Source organism: Pteropus vampyrus, unplaced genomic scaffold (assembly GCF_000151845.1).
Source record: "Pteropus vampyrus isolate Shadow unplaced genomic scaffold, Pvam_2.0 Scaffold5, whole genome shotgun sequence".
Lineage (NCBI taxonomy): Eukaryota > Metazoa > Chordata > Mammalia > Chiroptera > Pteropodidae > Pteropus > Pteropus vampyrus.
In genome coordinates, this window is record NW_011888786.1 from 10666994 (window position 1) to 10675033 (window position 8040).

General features: G+C 33.8%; 1 pseudogene; it reads right to left on the reverse strand.

The window, feature by feature from the left end:
* Positions 1-7296: 7296 nt before the first annotated feature.
* LOC111744177 lies at positions 7297-7415 on the reverse strand (annotated as a pseudogene).
* Between the last annotated feature and the right edge of the window lie 625 nt (positions 7416-8040).

An 8040-nucleotide genomic window follows, 5' to 3' on the forward strand; every position in this document is an offset into this window, starting at 1 on the left:
GAATTAGTCCAGAAAACCTAATTTTTAGACATTTAGAAATTTAGAGGAAAGAAAATGGACTTGAAGAAATTATCTTAAAAATTCCCATGTTTGAATGTCATGAAATTATAGATTTTTACAACTTAAAATATGTTCAGTTAGATGAATGATAGAAGACCCACCCAAGGTCCAAACTTTCCTCTATGTATTTGTGAACAGGTAACCAGTCATTTAGAAAAGTGTGCTTATCAGATGGCATTGGATTTCTCAATAGCATTGTGATCCTAAAGACAATGGGGCTTGCTTCCATTCAAATAATTTCAGACCCAGACAAACATTAATAAAGGCATTTTCATCTGCATAAGTTCTCAGTGCTTTTATTTCTTGAGTACAGTTTCTCAGGAAGATACGAAGGGACCTGCTCCTTCCTTCTGATGAGGGCGGAACCAAGGAAAAAGAAGTGGGACTCAGGAAAGATTTTCCAACACAGAAGAGAGGTGAAAGAAATTCTTCAGAATGATAATGAAGAGAACTGCACAGGATCAGAGTTTTATATCAAGAGAAGCAACCACTGTAGACTGGAGCAAGAGACAGAGATGCCTGAAAAAGATGTTTAATACAATCCAGGAATAATGACCAGGATTTTTTTTTTTTTTAATTTAAATGCAGTCATAGTGCTCTACACATCTTAGCTGTGAATATTATGTGGACACTGTCTATTCGCCTAGCAAAGAATTTTGAAAGGGGGAAAAACTGGGGTTTGCTCACAAAACTAAGTTGCATAAGTAAACTGATCACACAAAATGAGAAATCAAGAAGTAACAGTAAATGTACTTCATGTGGTAACATAAAGACCAGGAGAAAAAGCTAAACTTTTTGGAACCGATTTCCTCAGAGGAGAGAAAATTGGAGTTAGAGAACAGAAGAGTCTGTTCTTTTTCCTTATAAGCCTTGCAAAACATTTTACAATTTCCAGCTTTATAGAAGTATAATCTCGACTGAAAAATTCAAATGTAATTAATTTAAAAGTAATATTTAGTAACATTAATGTTCCAGATATCAACAAGTTAAATAAAAATGTGAAAAATAATATAGTTATAGCTAAGTATACTAAAATAGCTAACTTATGTGCCAGGCACTGTGTCTAGTCCTTTATATATTCATCTCATTGTTAACCCTCAGAATAGTACTCTGACATGAGTACCACTGTCTCTATTTTGTAAGCAAGTAAACTGAGGTTTAGGGAAGTGGATCAACTTCTCACAGTTTGAACATCTTCACAGTACCAGATCTGACATTCGGGTCATGGTAAGCCTCAATATAATGCAAATATGGAATGATAGTTATTCCTCTGTGGCACTGAATGAATGGACATAGAGCTTAGCAGTTCTTCCTAAAATTTACCCTTACCTTGACCATGACTCTCCTACCTTGGGCCAATACCTTGTAATGCTAGAACATTACTAATGAGCAAGTTCATCCTTATAAATCAAAAAGAACAAGAAGGGATTGATGAAAATAATTTATTATGTTTATACTTTTGTTAAACTAAATACAGTCATTTAATTCACATCCGACTCAACCTCTGCTTTTATAAACAAGTAACATACATCAACAGAAACAAATTTGGCTGTCTAAACCTCCTTTGCTATTAGAGCTTTGACCATCATTTAGAAGTATAACAATCATTGCTTTGCAAGTTATTTGTTTATAAATGCTCTTTGAATCATGTCTCATGACGTAATTAATTAGCTGTGCTAATTATCTGATTTTTGCAACTAGAATAGGAAAACCACTGTAATGTATTGAATGCTATTAAATTAGACCACTTATATCAAAATAGAATAAAAAAATATTTTAAGCCGTTTTTACCTGCAAAATTCCCACTCTTCAAGGAAGGCCAGCTATGCTATGTAGTCATCAATCTAGAAAGTCAGAGCCATCCTGCTATTCAGCTACTGTGTATTCTATTAGCATGATTCTAGTTTAGTACTGGAAGGGAACTCAGTTTGAGAATAATCAAAGCTAACTCTATGTAGAGCAAGGATGTGCCAGGAATGGTTTCAAGTGCTTTGAATTTAATATCTTGCTCTTTTTAACCTCACAACACTACATAGTGGGTATATTGTTGTTATTCTCACATCACAGAGGTGGACATTAAGGCAGAAAGAGAACAAGCAACCCAGCTAAGGCTACCCATCTGGTAAGGAGCCGGAGCTAGGAGTCACACGCTGACACTCTGGCTTTGGGGTTTGTGCCCTCCATGTACCTCTTGGGAAAAATGAGAAATTGTGAAATAGCGCATATACAATACTATGTTGGTGCCACATTTGTAAATTGAGTGACTTGAGTTAAATACTTTGTCTCTCTGGGCCTCCATTTTTTTTTTTAATCTGTAAATTTGGGATATTAATGATACTTAGAGGATAGAATGACAATATATGTGTGGGCAATTTGTAAATCCTTAAATCATGTAAAACACTATTTTTAGGGGAAGAAAATTCACATGACTGACATCTTTGGAGACATAGGTTACAAACTAAAACACAGACTGACAGAAGAGCAGGAACATGTTCATAACTTCTGACCCTTATAATTCTGCAGAACTGAATTTAAGGTTCCTTTTAAATCAGGGACAATTGAATGACAGTGTGCGCTGCAGTGGAGATTGCGGAGTGTGGTAAGACACATCAATAAGCTCACCTATGAGCAATAGAAATTGAGAACTTGGAGAGTCAATGAGATTTTCAGGCTTAATAGGACAAATGTAATTAACTGAATATTAGGTCTTCTTTCCCACAGGACTGCAGAGGAAATTGGCCTTTGACAGAATAGCAAATTCAGTCAATAATCACATTGAAGTGATGAGAATAATTCAAAGACGAAGGCCACAGTGAAATGCACCAGAGAATGTATACTCCTGAATACTGTGCTCATTCTCTTGGCTCGAGCATTGCTAAGCAATAGTTTTTTTCATAATTCACAAAATTCTTAAACTTCGAAATTATAGCTTTTGAAGGTCCTGGATGGCTATTAACCTCATAATGAAATACAGCTCTTTCAAGCTCAGGAAGGAAATCTATGTTTTGGAATCTCCCACTGCCAGGTGTATTTTAAATAAAAATAAATAAATAAAATAGCTTGAATAATGAGTTAGGCCTTTTAATCACTGAAAACTTAAATATTACTTATTCAGTTAATTAGCAGCTGGCACATCAAATGATATACGATGCCAATTCTGGTACAAAACAGAACATTGAAAAATAATTTATAAGTAGGTAGGAAAAGCTTTTTAAGTAAATAAAGATCAGTGAGATTCTGTAATTGGTTTGTGGTTCAAAATGTGTCAGTTTAATCTGATTTCAGCATAGAATTATGTCAACTCTTTGAGACACATAATCATTAATGGATGGTTCTAACACTTCCACTTATCAAAGCCTTCAATTGGCAATGAAACAAAGGGGACAGAATTAGTATGAAATTCAGTATTTCACTCTTGACTCAATATTTGTTTTGAGTTCAGAGTCCATAAAAAAAGCTATTTTGTATATATATATTTTTTTACTTTTACAGTTTTGATGTCTATATATGGTTGAAATCCCTAAGGACTAAAAATATTCTTAAAAATTGTTAGATACAAAGATTATCTTTATTTTCTTAAGATCTTGTGTATGCTGGTCTTGCCAGCATTTTACCCACAATACCATGCCGAATATGCAAAAGTGAAAAAAGGTATAAGAACAGATGGAAAAATAACTAAGTTGTTCTAAACTAGGCACTCAGGAGGAAGCTAGCAGCCGAAGGTATGCCAAAAGCTACAAAAAATGAAAAAACAAACTTACAGAAATTGAATAGAATACATGGCATCTGCCTTCATGGTCAAAATTGAAAGGAAAATTGAAGAGAGCATCTAAGTGTTCTTGAAATTTCCAAAAGCAGATTCATAGAGTCTCTCACTTTTAACTGTCTCCCACCAAAAAAAAAAAAAAAAGAAGAAGAAGAAGAAGAAGAAGAAGAAAGAAATTGCTTTTAAAAAAATCTAAAGACAATACATTCTTGAAGATGTAACCCAGTTTTTAAATGTTCTTAATTTGGTTGTGTGAAAACATGAACCTATTTTTTGTTTTTGATATTTGGGTAATACTCTGTCTCTATTCTTGTTACTGACAAGCCAGAAGGCTTCCATAGCAATTTCAGTTATTTAAAATGAAATGAAAAGTTAAAATTCCAGTCACATGCACACACATTACCTTTCTTTTACTTAGTCCACTGCTGTGTGTGTTTGCATGACTGTGTATGTCTATGGTTGTGATGAAGTCTGCTATTTTATTGTTCCTTTCTCCCCTTTTCTGTCTCAATCATCTAAAAATAGAGCATCTAGAGTTTACGTAATATACCCGGATGCCTATCTAACATCTTCTTTTGTCTGTTGCTTCTCTTTGGGTAGACGCGAATGACTATCATTGACCTCTGTGTGTGAAACATCTAAACGGTGGCTTTCCAGTGGGGAGCACTTTGAGATCTGGCAGGGGAGTACATTCTTTAGTTATCTTAGGTAGGAGATTTACTCTGACTTGACCTGCTCAAACCTAATGCCCATAGGCCCTCCTCCATTGTCATCTCTGGTTGTCAGTGCTGGGTTCCATAGGGTGTGATACTAATATCTGTATCTTGCCCATCTTCTTCATTGTCCACTTTAATAATGCAAAATGTAGACCCATTTTCAAGCCAGTTATGAAGCTGTTAGCTCTTGCTCTGTTGTCTCTCACCAATACCCCGTTTACTTTTCTCAAATAGGGCCAGAGGGGAAACCTGCTATATAAATAGATAATAGATATTTACCTAGGCATGGGATGCTAGACTCAGTTTCTTTTAGGCATCTTTATGAATGATATTAGGGGCTTCTTTCCCTTTTTTATAAAATGGGACTATAGGCCCTTCACATATTTCAGATGCCACTGTAAATTAACTACTTTTAATCTGGTGTTTTGAGACACCTTCTGACTCCTCAACCTTCTAACCTCTCAACCTCCAAGTTGTCTTATAGCCAAGAATGACTGAAAATAGAACTGCCAAATCAGTCCCCAGTGTCACTGTTTTTGTTGGAATAACCGTTATTTCTTACCTTAATACTTGCAGTCATCTGTGTAATTATATCCGTCTTCCGTCTAATGTCTAATCCCTCTACACCATGACCTCCAAATTCTGATCAACCAAAGTGTTAAGAGTAAATTCCTGATTTCAAATCCTAGCTCTACCAGCTACTTACTAGCTCAATAGCTTTGGGGAAGTTAAACAGAATGTTCTAACTACAGTCTTCTCATTTGTAAACTGATAATCTATGTAGAAACACATAGTTAGCATTTAACAAATATTAGCTATTTTTATTGAGAACCTTTTTTTAAAATTTAGGATTCACCCTATTGTATTCAAAGTTAATGTTAGAATAAGCCTCCCTCCTAATCCTTTAAGATAGATAATGTTTTGTACATATTACAATGTAGAGATAGAAGTAGAGAGAGAATAGAACTTGCCTAAGTTCCCACAGTGGGTAAGTAGAACAGTCGGAATTTTAATTCAGGTTGTTTTGAATTTTAAAGCAAATAAACAAAAGCAAAAAGAAATATAAAACATAAGAAATCTGGTATTTTCCTTTATAAGACTATGCATTTTGTGATCAAGTTAATTCCTTCAGTGGCTCTGCACATCCATAAGTACAAAGTCCTTCTCAGGGCAAGCAGATCTTCTCTGATATAGTCTTTTCATCATCATCTAAAAAAAAAAAAAAAAAAAAATTCCAACGACCTCCCGCAACAGCTGTGATTTTACTAAGTTAATTCTAGTTGTCTATAATGGCCATGCTCTTTCCTTCCTCTATATCTCTGCATGTACCTTTCTTCCAACCTGAGATGCTCTCCTACCTTCCCTCAAACTCACCAAACTCAGTTCACTTGGAGAACTTTTGTTCAGTTCAAGATTTACTTCAAAACTCTTTATCTCTGGAGTCTTTCAAGATTGATTTCCTCCAGACATTATGATTACTTTATGTTATTTTATGATTATTGCTCTTATTGTTATTATTAATAGTATTTTAAATTTATGGCATAAAGCAGTGTGGAAAAACGCTGAAGATAAGCAGAAAACGACTTTTCGTAACAACTAAACAAACAATTTAGTTTATGATTGGCATAAAAAAAATAGGACCTTCATTTTTGCTTCAGTTGTTTTTTAGGTGAAATGGATCAATTATACCACTCATCATCTCTGAGATTACATCTAGCATACATATTTTGAAAAATTGAATGAGCTCTTTTTATTCTCTTTTGTGGAAAAAGAAGTTTGTAGTTGAAGAAAAACATTATTGTTTTGGTCCAAATTAAAAAAAAAATTTATTAACATCATTCTGGCTTCCTTTTCCCTTGAGTTGTCTCTCATCTACCTCCTCCTACATTTTTTCCTCTTACAACATTTTAGTGAGAGATTTTTATTATACATATATAATTACATGCGGACATATAATTTTTATTGTTTATGTGGTTATACTACACATATATAGACATATTCACTTTAGATATACACCTAAATGTACTCTAATTACAACACTATAGTTATTAAGCAAATTGAGTCCAGTTCTAATGCCTTAACTGTCATGTTCATCTTAAAAATTATTTGAGCTTATTAAAGAGGTCATGTGTTTTCTCAGTTTTTAAGTAGAGATTAGATGGGTAAAATCAGCTTCTGTGATATCAAAGGAAAATGAGCTCTTAATTTTATGTTATTCTAACAAGGAGATATATAGCTAAGCATCTTTTACCATCACCGAATTTAATTTGATTTTGCTAGAGAAAGTTAGAATTTTCTCAGAAATGATGTTTAATTTAAAACAAGCAAACGAACAATTGTTTGTTTACAATTTTAGGCAATTTTTAAAAAGTGAAATCAGTAGGTTATAGTCTTTTTCAAACACCGTAACGCAAAGGTTAACACATTACAAGCCAGGATATAAGAGTTTTTTCTTAATCTGTTTACTTGCAGCAGCATTCTCAAGACTGATGAAAATACTAAACCTCCATTGTAGATGTTTGTAAAATGCAAAGAACATCTAGCAAACAGCACAGTAAAAGTGTGAAAGGGCTTTTCTCCAGAATTCAGGAGAAATAAAAATTCAACCACATATATATGTTGCAAAGGAAGATATGATTTTATTTTATTTATTTGTTTGTTTGTTTATTTATTTTTAGGTGAGGCAACCTTTGGTTGACCTCACAGATTGCAAAGACCTTGTCAGTTTACAATCCCTTATTTTTAAATTTTTTACACCTACAGCACCTGGTCTTCCTAGGTGGTCTCCCATCCAAGTACTAACCAGGCCCAACCCTACGTAGCTTCCGAGATCAGACGGGATAGGGCTTGTTCAGGGTGGCATGGCCGTAGACAGAAGGTATGATTTTAATGGTTCAGACATAACCATGAGAAAATATAAAAATACAAATAATTTTCATTACAGAAATTAGGTATTCAAAAACAATGTCAGGAAGAATACCTTGAAGGTTGAAAATATTGGCTTTGGAGTGGGGTGGACCTGAATTTAAAGCTTGGCTGTAACACTTTTAAGAGTATGAGCATAAACAAGTTCTGCAACTTTGTGCGATTCAGTTTACCCATATGCCAAATGGGAGTATAACCCAGAACTCATAGGAATTTTATATAGATTCATAAAATAATGCACGTAAAGCACATAGGATGTGATATGAGGCATAATAATTGCTCCACAAGTACCTGAAACAGAAATCACAATACAGAATATCTAGAACATAACAATGATAGAATTTTTATAGATTACAATCTACGTGCTGTGGTAAGATGTATATCTAGAATAGTATAGTATTCAACACTTTCATTACTGAAGACACAGAATAAAAGAAATTAAATCTATTGATTATAAAGTTGAAGAAGAATAAAGAAAACAAAAATGGCAATAAAAATAAAATTAAACATGAATAATTGAATACATTCTTAAAGTAAGATTATCAAAATAGCCAAAACCCTTTTTTGAACAAA